The sequence below is a fragment of the Schistocerca nitens genome, chromosome 1 (assembly GCF_023898315.1).
Source record: "Schistocerca nitens isolate TAMUIC-IGC-003100 chromosome 1, iqSchNite1.1, whole genome shotgun sequence".
In the NCBI taxonomy this organism is placed as follows: domain Eukaryota; kingdom Metazoa; phylum Arthropoda; class Insecta; order Orthoptera; family Acrididae; genus Schistocerca; species Schistocerca nitens.
Window position 1 is genome coordinate 204,303,280 of NC_064614.1, and position 23,978 is coordinate 204,327,257.

Sequence of the window (23,978 nt, forward strand, 5' to 3'; positions counted from 1 at the left end):
AGATGGGTCTCAGCAGGGGGACAACATCGAGAAGGCTGCTACTTTCCCACATCATATTGTTAAAACACTCCCAGCAAGCCGCTGTTCAGAGTACCACGCAGAGTTGTGAACCTTGAAGACGGCACTGGAGCGGATGAGAGTTCTAGGTGGGGAGAAGTTTCTTGTCAGCTCAGACTCTTATTTATCTGCAGGCTATTCAGCATTTTACTGGTGATCAATTGTCTTGGATGACACTGCTTGAGAAATTTTGTAAAAAAAAAAAAAAAAAAAAAAAAAAGGAAATGAAATGATCGCTGGGAGCCTCCGTCCGGAAAAGTTCGGCCGCCGGGTGCAAGTCTTATTTCAGACGACGCCACATTGGGCTACATGCGCGTCAGTGATAATGATGAGGACAACACAACGTCCAGTCTACGGGCGGAGAAAATCTCCAACATGGCCGGGAATCGAACCCGGGCCCGCTGCATGGGAGACAAAGACGTTACCACTGAACTAAGCAGGCAGAATGAGAAATTTTGTAAGAAGGGGGTGTATGCTGCATAATTGGCTTTGTGGGCTGCTGTGTGCTGTGGATAATTCCGAAGGAGCTAATAATGGTGTTGCTGAAGGAGACATAGCAGTTTCTCCTGACCTGAGATAAACCGCCAAATTCTAGCCAGAATCTGAAGACCAGGATTCTAACTTTGGTTGTCGTCATTCTGAGACAGTGTTGTTATGGCATCGTATACCGTGGTTTCTAGCGGTACGGGGTCCGTGGCAGGAACAAGGATTTCTGTTCATAAAAAAAGTCTGTTGTAATATTACTGATAGTTTAAAAAATACAGTTTTATTATAATTATCCCTTTTGCTGGTGGTAAAGCTCCTGAAATGATAGAATGGTGCATAGAAAATTTCTACTTGTTAATAATGAAACTATATTCCGCCACCAGCATCAGATTCCTATGAGACCGACGAGAACGTTGACCGATGTCTGTTTTAAGAGGCCAGTGACCGATCTCAAAATTATGAAGTTTGCATAATTACATTGCCCAGATACTGATCGAAAAGATCTGTAGAAGAGATCTCATGGACGCCGAAATAAAAGTTCAATAAAGTAAGCTGCCGATTGAACACTAGTAACGGTCGGCTGTGGCCACCAAACAATTCGTCGGCAACTCTCCTTCGCTGCAACCTGAAAAAGTTCTAAAATGCAACATAATAAATTGAGATGTGGTTAATGGAAAAGAAAAGTAGGTTCTTAATTCAAACACGGCTATTGTAATTAAATTAGCGTGATTATTTAACCAAATGTTACAGATACGAGAGCGTCACTTACATTTTGTGAAACAGCTATCGAAAACAAACGAGAGAGAGAAAGAGAGAGAGAGAGAGAGAGAGAGAGAGCTCACAGCTCCTGCTTTTACATAATTCAAAAACAAATTACGGCGACTGCCTTCAACTTGCTTTACAGGTCGTAAAGTTTCAATATATAATCATTTCTCTACAACATTCTTTGTCGAAATAGAAAAATAAAATACATCCCCTACATTAAATCATGGTTCCTTTTCTCCTTATTTTACAGATTTATTTACACATAGAAAATTTATTCTTAATATATTTTAGCCTTAATTAAACATTTGAGGCATATTATGTTTATTCATTTCACCGTGCACGAATAGACCCTTTACCATATGGTCGTCATTGTCTGTATGTCATAATGATATCGCAGTAATGTGCCCGAGGGTCTTTTTTCCAAGCTCTTGAAGTTCTGCTGTATCTGAGTTCCTAGCATTAGAATGTTTGCAATCTTTGCTACGCTTCTTAGATTATTTTTTCAAAGGGCATTTAATTTAATTAACCCTGCAATTTCAGCTGTGGACGGAGTAAATGGTACACAGCAAAAATTATTACTAGAAGAAAGGGCTCACTTCATCTGTTTCCACACGAAAAGTCTGCTGACTCATCGTATAGGAAACGTTATTCGGTAGTAACGTATTATTCCACGCGCGAGGAGAAGGAAACAGGTCTCCTCTACTGCCTGATGTTCAAAATTTATAGGCTTTATTTATTAAGCATTGCGCATTATTCATCTGCCTGGACAAGCAATTACTTCCTGCTTGAGCTCTCTGAATTACGAGTGTTAGCCCTTGTATTTATTTTTTCTTTTCTTTTGAGATTCCTCTTTTATTTTATTTTTTAGTCTTTTTCGTGTTTTCCTAATTTATTTTGGTTTCTTGTATCTTCCTGGTTTTACTACGTACAAAGTTACTTTTGTTTTTACTTTACACACAGTTAGTTGTTCCGTGCATCAAATTGTTCCATAATTACCTAATCCTTGGTATTTTGAGCCATTAAGAGAATTTAGTCAAGTGTTTGTAGTGCACTGGGCAGTTTTACATGACTTCCCTGTGGTCGAAAAATTGTGACGCGTCTGTTAAGAAATGTGATGCAGTTACAAATTCACTTGTAGAAACAGTTTTCGAATTTCTCTCTCACTGCAGAATGCTCTACAATAATACTGAATCAGGTGGGTAGTGTACCCACAATTAATTCCATTTCACTATTTCTTTCCGTAGTAATCAATCTTTCAACTCCACTGTTTGTAACTTTCTGTAATGGCATACATATTTTTTGAAATTCAGGCGTGTAATCTCAAGACGGAAAGGTCACCTAATGAAGATAAATTTGCTACACTCACGAAATATCACCCTCAATATACAGGGTGGTCCATTGATAGTGACCGGGCTAAATATCTCACGAAATAAGCATCAAACGAAAAAACTACAAAGAACGAAACTCGTCTAGCTTGAAGGGGGAGACCGGATGGCGCTATGATTGGCTCGCTAGATGGCGCTGCCATAGGTCAAACGGATATCAACTGCGTTTTTTTAAAAAATAGGAACCCCCATTTTTATTACATATTCGTGTAGTACGTAAAGAAATATGAATGTTTTAGTTGGACCACTTTTTTCGCTTTGTAATAGATAGCGCTGTAAGAGTCACAAACGTATAAGTACGTGGTATCACGTGACATTCCGCCAGTGCGGACGGTATTTGCTTCGAGATACACTGGACAGTTTACCAATTGCGGAAAAGGTCGATATCGTGTTGATGTATGGCTATTGTGATCAAAATGCTCAACGGACGTGTGCTATGTATGCTGCTCGGTATCCTGGACGACATCATCCAAGTGTCCGGACCGTTCGCCGGATAGTTACGTTATTTAAGGAAACAGGAAGTGTTCAGCCACATGTGAAACGTCTACCACGACCTGCAACAAATGATGATGCCCAAGAAGGTTTTTTAGCTGCTGCCGCGGCTAATCCGCACATCAGTAGCAGACAAATTGCGCGAGAATCGTGAATCTCAAAAACGTCGGTGTTGAGAATGCTACATCAACATCGATTGCGGCCGTACCATATTTCTATGCACCAGGAATTGCGTGGCGACGACTTTGAACGTCGTCTACAGTTCTGTCACTGGGCACAAGAGAAATTACGGAACGATGACAGATTTTTTGCACTCGTTCTATTTAGCGACGAAGCGTCATTTACCAATAGCGGTAACGGAAAGCGGCATAATATGCACTACTGGACAACGGAAAATCCACGATGGCTGCGACAAGTGGAACATCAGCGACCTTGGCGGGTTAATGTTGGTGCGGCATTATTGAAGGAAGGATAACTGGCCCCCATTTTATCGATGGCAATCTAAATGGTGCAATGTATGCTGATTTCGTACGTAATGTTCTAACGATGTTACTACAAGATGTTTCACTGAATGACAGAATGGTGATGTACTTCCAACATGATGGATGTCCCGCACATAGCTCGCGTGCGGTTGAAGCGGTATTGAATAGCATATTTCATGACAGGTGGATTGGTCGTCGAAGCACCATACCATGGCCCGCACATTCACCGGATCTGACGTCCCAGGATTTCTTTCTGTGGGGAAAGTTGAAGGATATTTGCTATCGCGATCCACCGACAACGCCCGACAACATGCGTCAGCGTATTGTCAATGCATGTGCGAATATTACGGAAGGCAAACTACTCGCTGTTGAGAGGAATGTCGTTACACGTACTGCCAAATGCATTGAGGTTGACGGACATCATTTTGAGCATTTATTGCATTAATGTGGTATTTACAGGTAATCATGCTGTAACAGCATGCGTTCTCAGAAACCATAAGTTCACAAAGGTACTTGTATCACATTGGAACAACCGAAATAAAATGTTCAAACGTACCTACGTTCTGTATTTTAATTTAAAAAACCTACGTGTTACCAACTGTTCGTCTAAAATTGTGAGCCATATGTTTGTGACTATTACAGCGCCATCTATCACAAAGCGAAAAAATTGGTCCAACTAAAACATTCATATTTCTTTACGTACTACACGAATATGTAATAAAAATGGGGTTCCTATTTTAAAAAACGCAGTTGATATCCGTTTGACCTATGGCAGCGCCATTTAGCGGTCCAACCATAGCGCCATCTGATTTCCCCCTTCAATCTAGACAAGTTTCGTTCTTTGTAGTTTTTTGGTATGACGCTTATTTCGTGAGATATTTGGCCCCGTCACGATCAATATATATATATATATATATATATATATATATATATATATATATATATAATGAGTTTCAGTACCTGGGTAGTACCCTGTCACGTGAAGGAAGATGTGACACAGATATTCAACAACGGATCAGGCGGAAAGTATTCGGTTTAGCGTCCTTTCTACATCGAGGTCATTAGAGACGGATCACAAGCTCGGATGGTGTCAAGGATGCGGAATAAAATCGGTAGTACCCTTTCAAAGGAACAAGCCCGTTATTTCCCTGGAGCGGAAAACCTAAATATGGATGGTCGGACTCGGGTTTGAACCGTCGTCCTCCCGAGTGCGAGTCCATCCATGGTGCCAACCACAGCATCACCTCGCACGGTGGATCAAGCAGGAAGAGATGGCTATTCAGGAATTCAATTCCATACTTTGGTCCTTAAAACTGCATTTAAAGGTTAAAAATGTATTTATATGAATTCATCTTGGAACCAGCAACAAGCTATGGGAGTGAATTCTGAGAACTCGCAGAAAGAAATAAGACACTTAGGAGTTTTACAAACGGACCACTTCAGGAGAGCATGTAGTATTTCCCGACTTGACCACGTAATAAATGAGAAACTAAGAGAAATGACACAGACTCACTGTAGTATTACGCACAGCAAGTGAATAAGACAGCGAACGATTTGCAATAAATGGTGGTTTTCAGCTAACCTTAACCATGGCTTCAGCGGATTTACACCCATCTTCTTCAGAAGGACATGAAATAAACTTAACATAAGCAAACACTCACTTAGTAATGTGATCTAGCATCTCCACATGAAATGTGTCAGCAACGATCTGTGTATCCATTTGCAAAAGTTAAGGCTCCTAAAATCAAGGGCTTATCACTTCAGTACAATCAATCACATAAAATGACAGACCATGTTAAGAGCTACATGCCGACCGACATTACGGACAGAATAAAAGAAAGACAGCTAGGGTGGTTTGGGAATGTTAAAGAATGGATGAAAACATATTGGCCATGAGAGCACAGAAAGTGTAGCTAACTTTGCGTCAAAGAAGCTATGGAGAGAAGAGCAACAGAAGAGGACGAGGAAGAATCCAGTCATTTTGGTGAGAGACATCCGGGATGCTACTACAGCTGTAGTATTCTCGCAGCAAGAAGAGGTTTTATGCAAGATCCTGGTGTCCATTTAATAAAACAGCTTTAACCTTGCGTTTTTCGCCCGTCGAAGAGAGAAATATTTTCCAAAGATGTATAGTAGTGAGCCAGTTTACTGATAAAGACGCCAGAGTTTCGTCACTCAGAGATCAACACGCTACGCGCTGAAATGTGTTCGGGCTGAGTGGTCTAGGGGTATGATTCCTGCTTTGGGTGCAGGAGGTCCCGGGTTCAAATCCCGACTGAGCCTTCCAATTTTACAACGAGGATGTGAATATACGAATACAGTCCTAATTCTCTAAACACCCTCACACAATAGTCCAATATTAAAACCAAATATTTATAGTTTTATGCAACGTACGGTAATATTATTCATATGGTTTCTTTATTCATCCAGGCTGTGTCTTAGATTTATCAAAATGATCAAGAAGCTATCCATTCTTGTACGAAGGATATGTAACCAGCAAATGATAATGAAAACCCCACTATGATTTGGGAGAAAACAATGAAACGTTAAGTGTTTCAAATACTGTCCATATAAGTTGTTTTGTTATTAGGCAGAACAGTTAAATGCTCACCGTGTAACTGAAGCACCAAAGCAATTTTTAATGGACTGTCTTATAAAACTCTACCATCAGTCACCATGTTCCATAACAACATGGTGCCTGAGGAGAGCAAATGCCTAAGGGCAGACAGTTAATTTATTTAATTTAAGAAACGTCTCATCAGAAAGTTTCCTCAAATGTTTGAACGTTGATACCAGGCATACAGGATACCTCTCCCAAGACAAATTTTCACTGGTCATTCGGCATGCATTTTCGATTTATTTTCTGTCATGTTAGATGGCTAAAATGGTTCGAATGGCTCTGAGCACTATGGGACTTAACTGCTGAGGTCATCAGTCCCCAAGAACTTTTCGATTTATTTTCTGTCATATTAGATGGCTAAAATGATTCAAAAGGCTCTGAGCACTATGGGACTTAACTGCTGAGGTCATCAGTCCCCTAGAACTTAGAACTACTTAAACCTAACTAACCTAAGGACATCATACACATCCATGCCCGAGGCAGGATTCGAACCTGCGACCGTAGCGGTCGCGCGGTTCCAGACTGTAGCGCCTATAACCGCTCGGTCACCACGACCGGCCGATGTTAGATGGAGTAATCCCAAACAAATACTGCTCATCACGTGCCACACTCCACAATGGAACTACTTGAGGAGGCATCTGCAAGATTTCAACTACCTTTTACAACTTGGAGGTCATTAAACCGGCTGCGCACTGGAGTAACTGGGTGCAAATCAAACCTATTTAAATGGGGTTACAGTGATAGCGATAGGTGTGAATGCGGAGCAATACAGGACTTGAACCACCTACTGATTTGCCCAGATATGTCTATAACATGCACTAAAGATGATATTTAGAAAGTCAATGACAAAGCAAACTACGTTGCTAATTACTGGGAAGGGAAGATATAATTGGTGCATCCGGATACGGAAGAAGAAGAAAACGTGCCTCGTGCGACGCCCAACGTCAATGGAAAGCGTCTGTTTGCTGGAAACAAAATTATTTGTAAAGCGGAATTAAACGTGTCCATTCGACAGAGCGGTCCCAAAATAGTCTAGTGCGATGTTCGTTCTGCGGATTGTATTAATAGGGACAGCAAAACGGGAAGCAGCAACTCGCATACCACCCTCTACCGTGCTGGATGCTACCCCCTTGCAGCAGCGCTGCCCTGTCGTTGCTGGAGTACTGGCTATTCCTCGTACTTTACTTCTCTTTAAATAAATATCGATAAAACAAATATCGCTCTGTACTAATTTGCGACCGCTTTAAAAATCATATTCTTTGTAACTGGAAACAAAACGACCCTTTTTCGTTGACACAGATAAGCAGTAATCAGAATCGTTCTCGTCTTCAGTCCTCCTATACCACCTTTCGGAAGGTCACAGTTAACAGGCGAACACCGTTAAATGTAGCTACACCACACTCCAGACTTTTCACCTGGACCTTCTACTAACTGGCTTCCTTCCTCTCTCACAGCCCACATCCGTAATCTAAATTACCGATGTCGGTCTCCTTCAATAACGGAAAAGTCTGACATTTGCTTAGCTATGGATCACACTGAATCGTGTTTCCACAGTCTCCAAATCGATTTCGTTTAGCAAACACTTCTCGGTTCTTCTCTTCGATGTATTTCAGACTACTTCCCCATTCGTATCAAGGTGTAAGTTCAAAATCCCGCACAAACGGATTGAAGTTTATAGAACTGGCGCTGATTGACACATGAGCACAGCTAACCACAGTCTTTTTTTTTCTTTTTTTTTTAACAAAGTAATCTTCGGCTTTAGCAAAATCCTACACACGTTACTAATGTGAGTCAAAACAGAAACCTACCTCAATACAGACAATATACAGAATAACATTTTCACATACAATGAAGGCTTTCACAACCGGATGTTTCAGCTGCCGAGAATTCTTCCGGGTCGACAGGGTTTATCTCTGCTATCACATGAAATCCAGCCATGCCCACTTTCCACGGTATTTAGGCCGTTCTTCGACTTCCGACTAGTCAGACGGCAAGACTCAGCAAAATCAGGAACACCGCCGAAGATGTCTAACGTAGCTTTGGACGAAACGTCAGGGATAGTGTTACAGGTCTTGTAATGCTAGCTAGTCCATTTGTGATCCACTGCCAGATTCTGTTTCTCACAACAAATAAGAGAGTAATTAACAGAGATAAGTAAATTGCATCACGTACACAATAGCGCCGTATCAAGTTCGCTGCTTGTCGCGATCTTCTGGTGAATTATTTTATAGATAGCACTAACTATCCATGGCCGGACGATTTTTTATAATATCTATAAAAAAACACAAACCTTCCTCGTGAATTAGGCTGACAGTGAAAACGTAACCAAAATACCTACAGTAGTTCGAGAATGGTTCAAATGGCTCTGAGCACTATGGGACTTAACGTCTGAGGTCATCAGTCCCCTAGAACTTAGAACTACTTAAACCTAACGACATCACACACATCCATGCCCGAGGCAGGATTCGAACCTGCGACCGTAGCGGTCGCGCGGTTCCAGACTGTAGCGCCTAGAACCGCTCGGCCACTTCGGTCGGCGTAGTTCGAGAGATTAGCCGCAAAACAGACAGAAAAACGCGGCAAGGGACTTTATAATATGTATAGATTAGCGGTTCGTGTACACTTGTCCTTTTTTTTTCTTCCAGTTTATAATCGGATTTTCACTATGGGTTTGCCTGTTACAATCCCTTAGTATGAGAATGGATAGCTTCATGATTGTTTTCTTCTAATGCTTTGAATCGTACCGAACGAGGTGGCGCAGTGGTTAGCTCACTGGGCTCGCATTCGGGAGGACGACGGTTCAAACACGTATCCGGCCATCTTAATATAAGTTTTCCATGATTTCCCTAAATCGTATCAGGAAACTGCTGGGATGGTTCCTTTCAAAGGACACGGCCGGTTTCCTTCACCATCCTTCCCCAATCAGAGCTTGTGCTCCGTCTCTAATGACCTCGTTGTTCAAAATGGCTCTGAGCACTATGGGACTTAACATCTGAGGTCATCAGTCCCCTAGAACGTAGAACTACTTAAACCTAACTAACCTAAGGACATCACACACATCCATGCCCGAGGCAGGATTCGAACCTGCGACCGTAGCTGTTGCGCGGTTCCAAACTGAAGCGCCTAGAACCGCTGCGCCACAATGGCCGGCGACCTCGTTGTCGACGGGACGTTAAACACTAATCTCCTCCTCCGTGGAATCGTGAACGTTACAGTAGTCCTTCCTTTGGGAAAAATGAAAAATTCCTCAGAATCAAGATTCTTGTTGAAAGTGACAAGTCTGAAGCACAGCCAGCGTGAATAAAGAAATCAGTTCAGAAATATTACTGTAAGGGATTCCTACCAACAGCTTTACAAAGCATTACGTGTTTGCTTTCAATAATGGACTATTACGTGAGAATGCGTAGAAACTTTGGAGTGTATTCGTATCTTCACTTCCTGGGTATAAAAGTAAAGGGCTCAGCCGGGATTTGAACCCGGGACCTCCTGCACCCAAAGCAGGAATCATACCCCTAGACCACTGAGCCCGTTATGAAAGATGTTCTTTGCCGTCACAGTCGACAAACACATTCCAGCGCCTCGCGTGCTGGTCTGTGAGTCACGAAACAATGTGGTGTCTCTCTCTCAGGGAGCTGTTGCCACGCTAGAATAAGCCTTTGGGGAACACTCCTTTTCAACAGACGAAAGAAGCAAGGTTAAAGCTGTTTTACTAGATCTACACCAGAATGTCGTGTAAATCTTGATTTGTTAAAACCTGGTGCAGTTAGTGAAGTTTGTTGAAGTGCTCTTACGAGCTTTTGTGAGTGCTCCTTCATTGAAGAGATTCTAGGGGGTTAACGTCTTTCCTTAAATGTTGGTTTCATTATGAACGATGTCAGGGATCTACAGGTTGTGACTGTGGATGACACTCTGACCCATATGCCTCTTGAGGTACCGTAGTGAACACATTCGAGTCGTAATCCAGTATCAACAGCACCAATCGCGTCGTTAATTAGTTCTCCTATCGGCTTTAAAACGTGGTGCGCATCTTCAGTTACTTACGCAGATTCCTTTACATTTTTTAGGCATTTGAAATATGCAGCAACTGTCTGGAGCACCGTATTTTTGTTGTGCTAGAGGAAACCACAAAAATCAAATGAAGTGTACACATAGTTGTAACCAGTGATTTTACTAATATATCCATTAAGCATCTCGGAGGACTGTACACCTGCCGTCAGGAGGATTTGTTTAAATTAACAACCAGAAACACTGCATCAAATATCATCGGCCTTTTTAATTTAAATAAATCCGCCTGATGTGGATCCACTATCTATAATGAATCACAGCTGCATAGCTCGTTTCACATTGAGCAAAAACTTGATTCTTCAAACGCTCTTAGTCGCATTCATTTGTATGTTGCAGCCACTTACTATTTAATTCCGGAAACTAACTCCGAAAAACAGTAGTTCACATCACACCTGCTTTTTAATGTATAGTAGATTGAAATTGTAACACACTTCTAATTTCGCATCAAATTCACGTTTTCCCTTACGGGTGTATCTATTAGGTTTTTCTTCGCTGTTTGCACCAGTTACTGTATTCCATGTAGGAGGAGAGACTGTCATAAGGAGCTATGTTTAACGAAAGACTAAACAACTCCATATAGTAAACCATATGTGTTTGGAAGACGGCGCAGAGAGGGGGCGCGCGCAAGAGGGGCAACCCCCCCCCCCCCCCCCGCCCTGCAATATGGAGCACAGAATTTTTACTCCTTACCAGCTTACCTATATCAAAAGTTGAAATCATAGTCTTGCGACGCTGCCCCCCTTCAGGATAAATGTCTGGGCAAGCCAATGTAGAAGATCCTTAATTAAGGCCGTTACTGCGCTGACAGTTTTGAAATAGTGCGATGGCGTGCATCAATGATCTCATAATATGGTTTTTTTATAGTGCCCAATAGATCTCGTAATGAAAGGAATAACTACTTCATAGTGTCTGCTAAAAACTTACGTACATATTATATGTGATTAACGGCTCTAAACTAGAACATTTTAGGCTTTTTTTTATCACGTGTCAACGGTAAGTTTTAAGATTAAGGAACGTGGTTGATAAAGAAGCGCTGACATTGTGGCTTTGAACCTATGTTGTGCCCGGCCACCGCAACGTATGTGACGTAGTCTCTGTATTCAATACGCATTCTCTTTTCTGAAGTTAATAAACTGGGGCGATACCTGATTCTCAGCCTCCACGGCAGCTACCCCCCCCCCCCCCCCCTCAAAAGGGTACATTACTCAAAGCTTCAGGAATAATTACAGTAGCAGGCGGAATAACGTGTCAAAAGTATCAGGGGCTACAACAGAGCAAATAAGAGAAAATAACTCTTCCGAAAAGAAAAACAGGAGGAACATTTTCGTATTGAAATTATCAGTGACAACTAGGACACATCAAAAAGCAAACATAACAATGCATATTTGAATTTACTTCTATAACTGTAATAAAATCAGCGCAAAATACAGTGACTCCGCAACTGAAGCTGTACTTCGCCTTGGTTTGATCTGTAGCACGAGTAATACTGAAGTTAAAATTTGCTGCGTTGTCAGACCGCATCATATTTCTTCTTTCGACCACTTTGCTGGGGTGTTGTTCAGGATCTTTTGATTTCCCCTGTAGATTGAGTACTCAAGGACCTGAAGAAGATCGCAACACAGAGGTCGAAACGTTTATTGTTTCGAAAAATATGACGCGGCCTAACAACCCAGAAGATTTTAACTTCAGTAACAAGGGCCACCACTGGCCTGCAGACTTACATAAGTGTAGTACTATCAGATTTTCAGAAAATTTAGTTTTTGTACACAATTGGTTAGTTGGAGTTAAGGGAGGAAACGAGTTCATCAGTACCTAGAGCAAGAGATAAGTCATGTCATGTCTGCCAGGAGTTTGGATTATGAAAGTATGTATGAGTGGTAAAATGAAGGCACTGAAAGCAATATTGATCAGAGCTGAGAAATAATTTACGGAGAAGTGAAAAGTATAGGGGGTCCGGCCGGTTCGTAGGTCACAGCAGAAGGGGGTAGGGGGCGGGGGGGGGGGGGCATGTCTTCCAGCATCCGTCCTCCCGCGAACCCGATTAAGTGCGAAGACAGTTATAGAGTAAAGAACGCCTTCTACCTGGGAAATTCGTAATAGTGAGAAGGCTAAACAAATAATGGGCATCAGCTAGTCCGACAATAAAACAAGGTGAAGTGTACATATGCAATTTTGTCATATGATGACATGATGGAGACCGTGGCTGTTGTCTGGAGACAAATGTTGATGGTGTTAGGATAGCAACCAGCCACAAATTTACTTTCAGTTCCTTTATTCAAAGGAAACCGTTACCGGTTTCGAATCGTTGTGATTGATCATCAGACGGTTTACACGCTTTCTTTATGCCATTTGGTGTGTTTTTATAGATTAATTGCCATAAAATATAAATAAAACATAATTATAAACACGCCACACACAGATGGTTGCGTTACAGATTTTCGTTGCATGTGACTTAACGTGAAACGTCGGTTTCGAGTGTTCGTTTTCATAACATTCGTCCAACCGATGTAATTGCATTTCCACTGCATCCTCGTTGTTACACACGTGTGCAGTGGGAATGCATTTACATCTGTTGGACGAATGTTATGAAAACGAACACTCGAAACCGACGTTTCACGTTAAGTCACATGCAACGAAAATCTGTAACGCAACCATCTGTGTGTGGCGTGTTTATAATTATGTTTTATTTGTATTTTAGGACAATTAATCTATAAAAACACACCAAATGTCATAAAGAAAGCGTGTAAACCGTCTGATGATGAATCACAACGATTCGAAACCGGTAACGGTTTCCTTTGAATAACGGAACTCAAAGTAAATTTGAAGTGTACATAGCTGTATGATAATGAGTAGACAAGGTTGTAATAACCAAAGCTTTCTGAGAACTCCATTTCTTTCATTCGGTGACTAACACTACGAAAACTCTTTAGCGAGGTACAGTATTTGCTGGTTTAATGTGGCATAGGAAAATGTAAAGGCTCATCTATGATTTTCACTTTTTCTTTAACCAGTACATATGTTATTTAGAATTAATAACAAGAACACCGTTTAAAGTTACGAAGCATGCAGCATTTACACACCTTTCTACATTCATTTCGTATGTAATTTGACGCTATTTCTCTCAATACGTTCCTCTCTTAACGCCTTTTTTCTCTCATTCTCGCTTCTGAACAAGTGCTACACATTATTTTTCATTTCGATTTTAACAACCAGTTTTCCTTCTACTGTACCGAGCGAGGTGGCGCATTGGTTAGCACACTGGACTCGCATTCGGGAGGACGACGGTTCAAATCCGTGTCCGGTCATCGTGATTTAGGTTTTCTGTGATTTCCGTAAATCACTTCAGGCAAAAGTCGGGATGGTTCCCCTGAAAGGGCACGGCCGACTTCCTTCCCCATCGTTCCCAAATCTCAAGGGACCGATGACCATGCTGTTAGTCCTCTCCCCAAAAACAACCAACCTTCTATTGCAGAATCAGTCAAGACATGACAGGCAATCAAACAAACAATGAAACTGCATTTAATACGACGAAAAAAAGGGGAAGTCAATAAGTACCTGGATCTAATTGTACTCACCAGCCGCTAGACGGCATCGTTGTCTTCGACTATGGTAGGTTGCGCCTTACCACATCACTCCGCTTTGGACTGTTAAGACCCAAGGAAGGCTGCACCGCTCTCCGTTTGCACTATAAAATAACACCGTTCCGCAGTCGGTTTTTTGTGGTCTGGATGAGCACAAGGAGCTGCATGCAATCCATAGGCTTTCAGCCCAATACGGAGACAATGTTTTGTCACAGTGAAGTGTTTACCAGTGGACTGAACAGTTCAAAAGTGGTCGAACAATCGTGAATAATGAGGAAAGAGCTGGGTCCAGCTACAGCCACAACAGATGCCAACATTTAACAAGTCTGTGGCTTGATCCTGAGTAACAGGCAAGTGACTGCAGATGTGGTGGCAAACCATAGGCAAATTAGTCACGGTTCTGCTTATCAGATCACGCATAACAGGCGTTTCTTTTGAAGCATGACAATGCGCATCCACATACCGCCACCCACACTGCACAAACTCTTCAGATACTACGTTCGAGGTATTTGAGCATTCTGCATACAGTCCCGCTCTCGCCCAGTCTACCATATGTTAGGGCCAGGGCCACATGAAGAAGGTTTAAGAGGCCGCTGATTCATCTCCGATCAGTAGGTGAAAGAAACGGTGTATACTTAGCTTGTTGCCCACCAAAAGCCCTTTTTTTCGGAACGCATGGGAAAGCTTGCGCCACGCTGGACTACATTGAAACATAACGTCAATAAAAATTGTGCATTTTGTTGCAATAAATTATAAAAATTGATTGTTGATTTATCCCCGTGTATGTAGGCAATGCTTTGTATTAAACAATCCGGTAAAATTCTTGCTTTCAGTATGAGTAATATGACATACACTACGTGATCAAAATTATGCGGACACCTGGCTGAAAATGACTTACAAGTTCGTGGCGTCCTCCATCGGTAGCGTTGGAATTCAATATGGTGTTGGTCCACCCTTAGCCTTTTATGACAGCTTCCACTCTCGCAGGCGTACGTTCAATCATGTGCTGGAAGGTTTCTTGGGGAATGGCAGCCCATTCTTCATGGAGTGCTGCACTCAGAAGAGGTACCGATGTCGGTCGGCGAGACCTGTCAAGGCGTTCTAAAACATCCCAAAGGTGTTCTATAGGATTCAGGTCAGGACTCTGAGCGGGCTAGTCCATTATAGGGATATTGTTGTTGTGTAACCACTCCACCACAGGCCGTGCATTATGAACCAGTGCTCGACCGTGTTGAAAGATGTAATCGCCATCCCTAAATTGCATGAAGGTGCTTAAAACGTCAATGTACGCTTATGCTGTGATAGTGCCACGCAAAACAACAAGGGGTGCAAGCCCCCTCCATTAAAAACATGACCACACCGTAACACCACCGCCTCCGAATTTTACTGTTGGCACTACACACACTGGCAGATGACGTTCACCGGGCATTCGCCATACCCACACACTGCCATCGGATCGCCACATTGTGTACCGTGATTCGTCACTTCATACAACGTTTTTCCACTGTTAAATCGTCCAAGGTTTACGCTCCTTACCCCAAGCAAGGCATCGTTTGGCATTTACTGGCGTGAAGTGTGGCTTATGAGCAGCCACTCGACCATTAAATCCAAGTTTTCTTACCTCCCGCCTAACTGTCATAGTACTTGCAGTGGATCCTGATGAAGTTTGGAGTTCCTGTGTGATGGTCTGGAGAGATGTCTGCCTATTACACATTACGACTCTCTTTAACTGTCGGCGGTCTCTGTCAGTCAGCCGGCCGCGGTGGTCTAGCGGTTCTAGGCGCACAGTCCGGAACCGCGCGACCGCTACGGTCGCAGGTTCGAATCCTGCCTCGGGCATGGATGTGTTTGATGTCCTTAGGTTAGTTAGGTTTAAGTAGTTCTAAGTTCTAGGGGACTGATGACCACAGATGTTAAGTCCCATAGTGCTCAGAGCCATTTGAACCATTTTTCTGTCAGTCAACAGACGAGTTCGACCTGTACGCTTTTGTGCTGTACGTGTCCCTTCACGTTTCCACTTGAGTATCACATCGGAAACAATGGACCTCGGGATGTTTAGGAGTGTGGAAATCTCGCGTACAGACGTATGACACAAGTGACACCCAATCACCTGACCACGTTCGAAGTCCGTGAGTTCCGCGGAGCGCCCCGTTCTGCTCTCTCGCGATGTCTAATGTCGCTGATATGGAGTACCTGGCAATCGGTGGCAGCACGATGCACCTAATATGAAAAACGTATGTTTTTGGTGGTGTCCCGATACTTTCGATTACACAGTGTAACTACGAAGAGCGTTCAATAAATAATGCAACACATTCTTTTTCTCGGTCAGTTTCGGTTAAAAAATGCGAAAGTAGTTGTGGGAGAAGATTGAATATTTCCGCTTCAGCCCCTGTAGTTTCACGAAGTTCCGATAAGTGGCGGCGCTATACGTACGCTTGAAAAGTTGCGTCTCTAAAGGAGGTGCGTTCCAAGTAGGGAGCTGTCATTTAGCGGAAAACCTGAGCATCACAGATTCATAGGGCGTGCAGACCCGGCACTGAACAGAAGCACGATGAGGCGTCCCCTCATCACGGGTACAACGTCGCGCAAACCTTACCCAACTCCCGCATGGCGGCACGACGCACGCAGCTGTTTCTTCTGCACTGTTGGAACGTGCGGACACTCTCGTTCGAGGTGATCGACGGATAACAATCAAACCCCTCGCTGCTCAACCAGACGTGTCTGTTAGTGGTGCTGACACACTCGTCCATCAGATGGGGTACTCAAAGAAGCCATGAAGAGCAGCGGAGGACGATCTCCGTGAAATTGTTTGCGTGTTACGAGGCTGATGGTGATAATTGTTTGTCGAATATCGTCACAGGGGATGAAGCATGCGTTCATCACTTCGGGTAGAACCACAATACATGAAATGCACACGATAAGCAAAAACAAAAGAACAAAAAATGGTTCAAATGGCTCGGAGCACTATGGGACTCAACATCGGTGGTCATAAGTCCCCTAGAACTTAGAACTACTTAAACCTAACTAACCTAAGGACATCACACACATCCATGCCCGAGGCAAGATTCGAACCTGCGACCGTAGCAGTCGCGCGGTTCCTGACTGAGCGCCTAGAACCGCTAGACCACCGCGGCCGGCTAACAAAAGAACAAAAGGGAGGAATCATGAGATATGCAATGTGGTGTGTTAAGCATGAAGATTTATTACTTGATTTATAGGTCAAATTTGTAGAAACAATTTTCAAAATGCAGCAGGAAAAGCATACAAGTGATCGGAAAAAAAAACAAGAATATGACACACTAATTAGACTTAGTATTTGCCGCAGACACACTAGTAGTTGGTGCTTGCACACTGGTAGACGGGGAATGATTTAACTGTAACACTCTTCTTACAATGAAATAAACCCCTTTCCACAGTGTATGAGAAGAAACAGGAAACAGAGGAAACACCTTCTCACTTAATTACTGGTTCACCGTACACTTTTCTTTCCTTCTTGGCTTTGACGAGAAGATGTATGCGGCGGAGACGGATTTCATTGGTTGCTGCTGGTCCCATGCCGGGAAGGACGTTGTTGAGATTTATCTGCACAGCTTTCTTGAATGCAGAAATCGATTCAGTAATATTACGGTGTGAGATTTCTTTCGCTATTGGAGTAGTGGATGGAAATGCTTCGAGACTTTAGAATGTATTCGTATTTTCACCTGCTGAGCATAAAAGTATAGGGCTCAGCCGGGATTTGAACCCGGGACCTCCTGCACCCAAAGCAGGAATCATACCCCTAGACCACTGAGCCCGCTATGAAAGATGTTCTCGTTGCATGTTTGCCTGCACAGTCGACAAACACATTCCAGTGCCTCGCGTGCTGGTCTGTGAGTCACGAAGCAGCCTGGGTTTCTGGCACGGATCTGGCTCGCTCCAACAGACGAGTTAGAACACTTTCCTTTTCGCCACAGGAAGGAAGCAAAGTTAAAATGTTTTACCACTGAGCTCTTCATGAAAATGATACGTAGAATGGTGAGACAGAATGGGCGACTCACGAACGTATCTCTCGCCTCATGCGAGACCAGCCGCAATATTGAAATATTATGGCATCTATGATTATAAATGATCTACCGTACACTACCTCTGATATGTTTAAGCGACTATAATTCTAGCTTTTTAGTCAGGATCCGTCGGATAACGTACACGGTTACTGAGATACGGCGATTTCTGCATAGGCTTCTCCGAAGAAATATGCGTAAGGCATCATGAAACATTTCTGAAATACATGTAATTTGCTGTAGCGCTGGACACAACGTAAATCTGACACCTCAGAAATCAAGAAAGGGCAAACGCAAATGTTGCAGCTTTCTTGGTAGTAATCCAGAATAGATGCTTGCGACTAATACTGAAGGGGCCGCTATGGACCATAACTAGAGAGTTAAACGAAGAGCTGAATAGGCATCAATCAGCAAAGTCGAAAACTTGGGACTGACAACACAACATCTAGGGTACACAGGAACAGTCAACCAGGAACGATGGCACCGTGTCAGTTCCATGCTGTATCACTGATGACCACATTTAGGTATAAGGAGAAAACCAACATCTGAACAGGGCAGTAGGGCCAGAGACCAAATGTACTGATAATGTTTGAATTGATATTAAAAATACCATGTTACCTTTAAAAAAACGTTTTGGTGAGACAGCTGAGGAATCTGGAATTTCGTACAATATCAGACAAATAACCGAAGTATGATACGAAGGAAATAGCAACAGTTTTAACGGTGAAAGCGACTGTGTGCAAGTTGTTATAAAAGAGAAGAGAGCCCAAGCATAGTTCCTCCTGCTTCTGATCATTTATACATCGACAGTATAGTATTCTTTGGGGGCAATAGAGCGAGCGATGGACAGGAAACAGGAGGGAGTATGGTTTCGTTATTATAATTAAAAATTCAAGACGCAGCTGTGAATGATCCATGCCAGACGTGTTTCGTTCTTCTACTCACCACTTCCGGACATCTGCCGCAGAATTGTAGTGATATAATGCTCGAGCTGAAAGGGTTTGGGATGTTGCTGCTGAAACAATTCTACCTCCAGAATTTGATCGCCATAGGAAGAAAGGTGGCGAAGTGCTCGTCGAATCAATAGACAGTGAGTAATTGTTCCTGTTTAATTTCGTAACCTCTGTTAAACGTCGTATGGTGAGACGACGTAAGATACTGCTGATGGTAATCGTTCATTCCGTTCAACGCTGTGGTAATGGCATTACGGAGACAACATCTAGTTTCACTTCCTGCCATCTTTCGTCTCTGCCATAAACATCAAAAGAAAAATGGTACAGTCTACTTACGTCGTTCGGAATCACCAAAAATGCACACTAACACGCCACTCGCAGGAAAGGTGCCTGTGTGTGTGTGTGTGTGTGTGTGTGTGTGTGTGTGTGTGTGTGTGTGTACTCACAGAACCATTGCAATTATGACAGATGAAGTGATGCCAGTGGTATTAAAAACGGTAACGGCACACAGTGTTACATTGTGCTTATTCTCAAATATGATATTTTCCTATCGCCTAGTAATGAAAATTCCACGAACGTGATTTTATTATCTGCCACAGAAAGAAGGGGAGAGAGAGTTAAACAATGCGCACCGAAACACGTCCTGCATCATGAAGAAACGCAGACGCGATTTTTTAGAATTAAATTTATCCATCTTTCATGGATATTCTTTGACGGCTGGGACTGTTTTGTAAGATTTTTAATGAAATAACATATACTGCAACAGTCTGTCACTTGTTACTAATATTTCACAAGCACGACGCGTTTCGGCAGCATGCTGTCGTTATCATTGCATTTACAGTTTCTTTTAGATTCTAATTAATTTGAAGTGGGGTTAGTGTGACGCACACAAAAAAAACTAACCTTACTTCATATTGATGACAGTGTAAAAGTAACTGTAAAGGCACCTCATTATGGCAGCATGCAGCAGAAACGTGTCAAAATATTACTAACAAGTGACTGTCGTAGTATATATTATTTAATAAAAAGACATGATTTTGTATGCATAGCACCATGATTCTGAAAGAAACAGTAGGGTTTAATGTCCCGTCTAGGGAGACAGATGCAGAGTAGAAACTCACAATGGACACGAATGGAGCTGCAGACAGGCCGTGTAAAGGATTATCCCGGTATTCTCCCTAGGGAAACAATGAAATGGCAGCCCGGATAGTGATTTGAAAACCACTTCTCTCACATGCGAACGCAGTTCGATACCGACCGCACAATTCCGCTCGTGTCAAGTATGTGAGAAATTTCAATGTTCACGTGGATAATAAAAAAATCTATGAAAATGAATATCAAAGGGAAACATATGCACGTGGAAATGTGGATGGGCGAAGACTAACAGCTCCCTGAGTGTTCATTAAGTGAGGCAACACCTCTTCAAAAGAAAGAGCGTGACAGCTGAAAACTGAAGGCTTTCACACAAAGATAAGACTACCGCTGGAGATCACTGTAAAGTGACGTTAAACGAAAAACCGCAGTGGACCACAGAATAATAATTTATCAATAAATGGACACGAGCATCAGTGTCGAGTATCTAATGTAGTCTACCTGGATGTTAACGTAAACATCAGTATTGGGAAGCATACAAGTAAGTTCCAAACAGACCTAAGGCACTGAAAATATCGCGTCTGAAACTGAAATATGAGAAAAGAATTGGATAATTTTAAAAATGACTTTACCGTCTGTGATTCTTAAAATAGAGAGTGAAAATACATAACAACAGTTTGAGGAACACTTAGATGGACTAGTAACAGACCTGCATTCTTGAGGCACTTAAAAGTGACTTTCATCCCCGAGAATCGCTTGCGGATATGAAAGATGCCTGTTGCTCCATTTTCCAGATGAGAATTTGACGATCGGATAACTGACAGGTCCACTTCAGGAGTCGAAATGAAGACTGCGGATTACAGAATGAGAGGCACCCACATGCCTTGATCATACTGTGGCATCAAGCAGTCAGGCCTGCAAGATGAGTGGTCTGCCAAGCGAGTGGATTCATTCTTATTTATCGAGTAACATGAACTCTCGTACTCACAATTAAGTTACAAATTGTCCTCCTGTATGAATAATACGCAACGGAAACGCACATCTGACGACTATCAGTGATTTACAGAACTCAGACTGTTCACTACGCACTGGCAATACCACATTTTCTTTATGTCTTTTATTTAACGGCTTTTATCAACACGTGGCCACTGCACTGAATATGAATGGCGCACACATTATAAATTTGGGACATCATGACAACATACAATTCGAAGGAAAAGTCCACCAATCTTTTTCTTTTCACTATCTTATTTATTCCGATAAATTCTCTAACCTAAACACACAAATTCTATAACCTACAAGAATAACACATGAGAAATTCCGCCCAGTGGGCATGGCTTTACATTGGTGAATCCCTATATTATGGTCTCGTAATTATTTAACGCTACAGTGCACTTTCTGGATAGGATGGTGGATCTTTTATTATATCTCACACTTCGACTCTCACAATCATCATCACGAAACTTTCCTCCAGACCGAGCAGTACAGAAGGAACAAGCATAACCCACTAATCTTTTGAAACTACCTTGCTACTCTCCCATGCAAACCACACATACCCAAATTACATGACATACACCACACTACAACATGAAATACTACACAGGGAATAGTCACAACATTATCACTTTCAGCTTTCCCACATCAATTAATATTTATCCCAGTTTCACACGACACTGCCCCACTTCGTAATTCTACTTTCCTACTATGAACTCTGGAGATATTTGCACGTCTTCCTGTGCAATGCAAGCCAAGTGGCGTTGCTGGATAGACGGCCGACTCACCTTGCTTCTCTCTCAGAGTTTGAATCTAGCGTCACACGGAATCATATCACGCAAAGTAATATTAAGAACATATTCATCACACACGCGAGTCCTCAACTGATACCATGGACGAGTACTTCTCTTTATCCTTTGTCTCATACACAGATTGAGACTCACACAGTACTCACCACGTGGAAGTACTCGTCTCTAATTTCAAGTCCTGCACACGCCATTTCTTAAATATTTCAACTTATGGTACACACGCTATTTCTTAAATATTTCAACTTATTGTACACACGCTAGTAATTCAGCTTAACTTAAGCACACAGAAGTATTTCAACTTATTGCTACACGTGGTTTCACTGTGACCGTTGGTCACTTCCGAAGATTACTACGATCCCATTAATATTACCTGCCTGACATTTAATTCTCCCCACAAAAGTTCCTGAAATAGAGAAATTATTATTTCAAACTACTCTTAAATATTCCACATGCATACCATGTCTCCACTCTTTTGTCATTACGGAGCACAACTAAAAAAGGTCTTAACAGCACAAGATCCAGCGGCAGAGTGCTGAAAAATGGCCGTTCTCCAGGTCCTCTCGCACCTCTGCTGAAGTTGGGGAAGACCATGCTACCGTATTGGTCAGCCACATTTCAGGCGCTCAAAGCTCCGGTAAGTTTCATCTCTTTGGTGCCACCAAAGGTGGCCAAAGGATCGTCTCAAAGATGATCATATATTCACATTCACTATCTGCGGTTAGCAGACGACCATACATTCATTCATTTCACAGATCTCACCAAACTGGATGTAGGGATTTGCTTTGTGGGAGTGCACATGTGATCAATTAAATAAATAAATTGTCATTCTTTCCCACACTGGTATCCGGCTTCGCTGTATTAATTGAAATTGAGTTATTTTACCAAAAAAATGTGTTGTTCTGACAAAAATAATGAAGTATGTTGTACCTATTTTCAATGTCGGGCGGTACTGTACCCTTTCAAGAAAAGTAAAGCGATCATCGATTTGTAGGTTGGTTTGAACACCACGGTGTTTTACAGGGCGTGATCCTACGGAAGATGAGATGACATCTTCCACTGTCGCATGAATCGGCTGGGTTTCGGGTTCACCCAGTACTCGTGTAATCCCTGTATAATCCACAAGTCACTGCTCAGTGTATGGCGGATAGTAATTAACATCAAAATTACTGATTCTCTTACCAACTTCATTGAAATCGCTCTATCGCTTTTATCGTACTCTCAACTTCCTTACGACGGAGGTGGAAGACTCGTTGCACATTTTACCTCAAATTGCGAGTAAATTTACCCACATTCTCAGACAAAAACGTCGTCTTTCTTTCAAAGATACATGGTAGACGGTTTCCATTACGGATACATGCACTTTTACCAAAACCCTCCCAGTAAAACTGTTTCTTTTCACCTAATATGATATGTTTGTACGTGCTCATCGTGTGTCACGTCGCTTCGTAGTATGACCAATAGAGATTTAAATGACGTGACAGGCTCCAGATGTTTAGCATTTATCATCTAATCTCACATTTCAGGTTCTTTCTGTTTGTTATGGGCACTACCTTGCATTTACTCATACCACTTATCACGCAATCTGATATTGTCGGCGGGTTCTTTCTATATAGATTGTTTCGTAGGTGATTGCCTACAGCTGTTAAATAATTTGGGAAAAGCACTTTAGTGCCACCTGCTGTAAAATTTCATGTTTATTCTCTACCGGTTTCGACTGTTACCATCATCTTCAAGGAGAAAAACATCGTACGTCAATGGTTCAATAGTACGTTTCCGTCATATACGAGACATACAAATGTAGAACTTATATAATTGTCGTAATTATCTTAACACAGTCCATATAAACGCAGTCCATATAAACAAGCTGTGCCTCAGCGCAATTACATCTCTCCTGAGAAATTTGTCTCCTTAGAGATGACTGTAACAATCGAAACCGGTAGAGAAAAACATAAAACTGTACAGCTGATGGCACCAATCCGCTTTTCTACATTAACAACTGGGTAGGCTCCAACCGCGACACATCTTTTGTTATCAGATCGTTAAAACGTGATAGTTCCAACATTAATTAACATGTCATCTTGGACACTAATCGCCTCTCATACTATTTCATTCCACAAATCAAACACCCAAATTATGTACCATTCTGGCTCTCTTTCTC

General features: G+C 42.2%; 1 protein-coding gene and 3 non-coding genes across 4 annotated transcripts in view; 2 read left to right on the forward strand and 2 right to left on the reverse strand.

Moving 5' to 3' along the window:
- LOC126245881 (uncharacterized) overlaps positions 1-23,978 on the forward strand; it is a 695,521-nt gene that overhangs the window by 370,694 nt on the left and 300,849 nt on the right. The gene's annotated exons all lie outside the window — the stretch shown is intronic.
- Positions 5,879-5,950, forward strand: Trnap-ugg (transfer RNA proline (anticodon UGG)). The gene has a single exon. It is a non-coding gene; the product is annotated as a tRNA-Pro (tRNA).
- On the reverse strand, positions 9,743-9,814 carry Trnap-ugg (transfer RNA proline (anticodon UGG)). Its single transcript has one exon. It is a non-coding gene; the product is annotated as a tRNA-Pro (tRNA).
- Trnap-ugg (transfer RNA proline (anticodon UGG)) lies at positions 17,655-17,726 on the reverse strand. The gene has a single exon. It is a non-coding gene; the product is annotated as a tRNA-Pro (tRNA).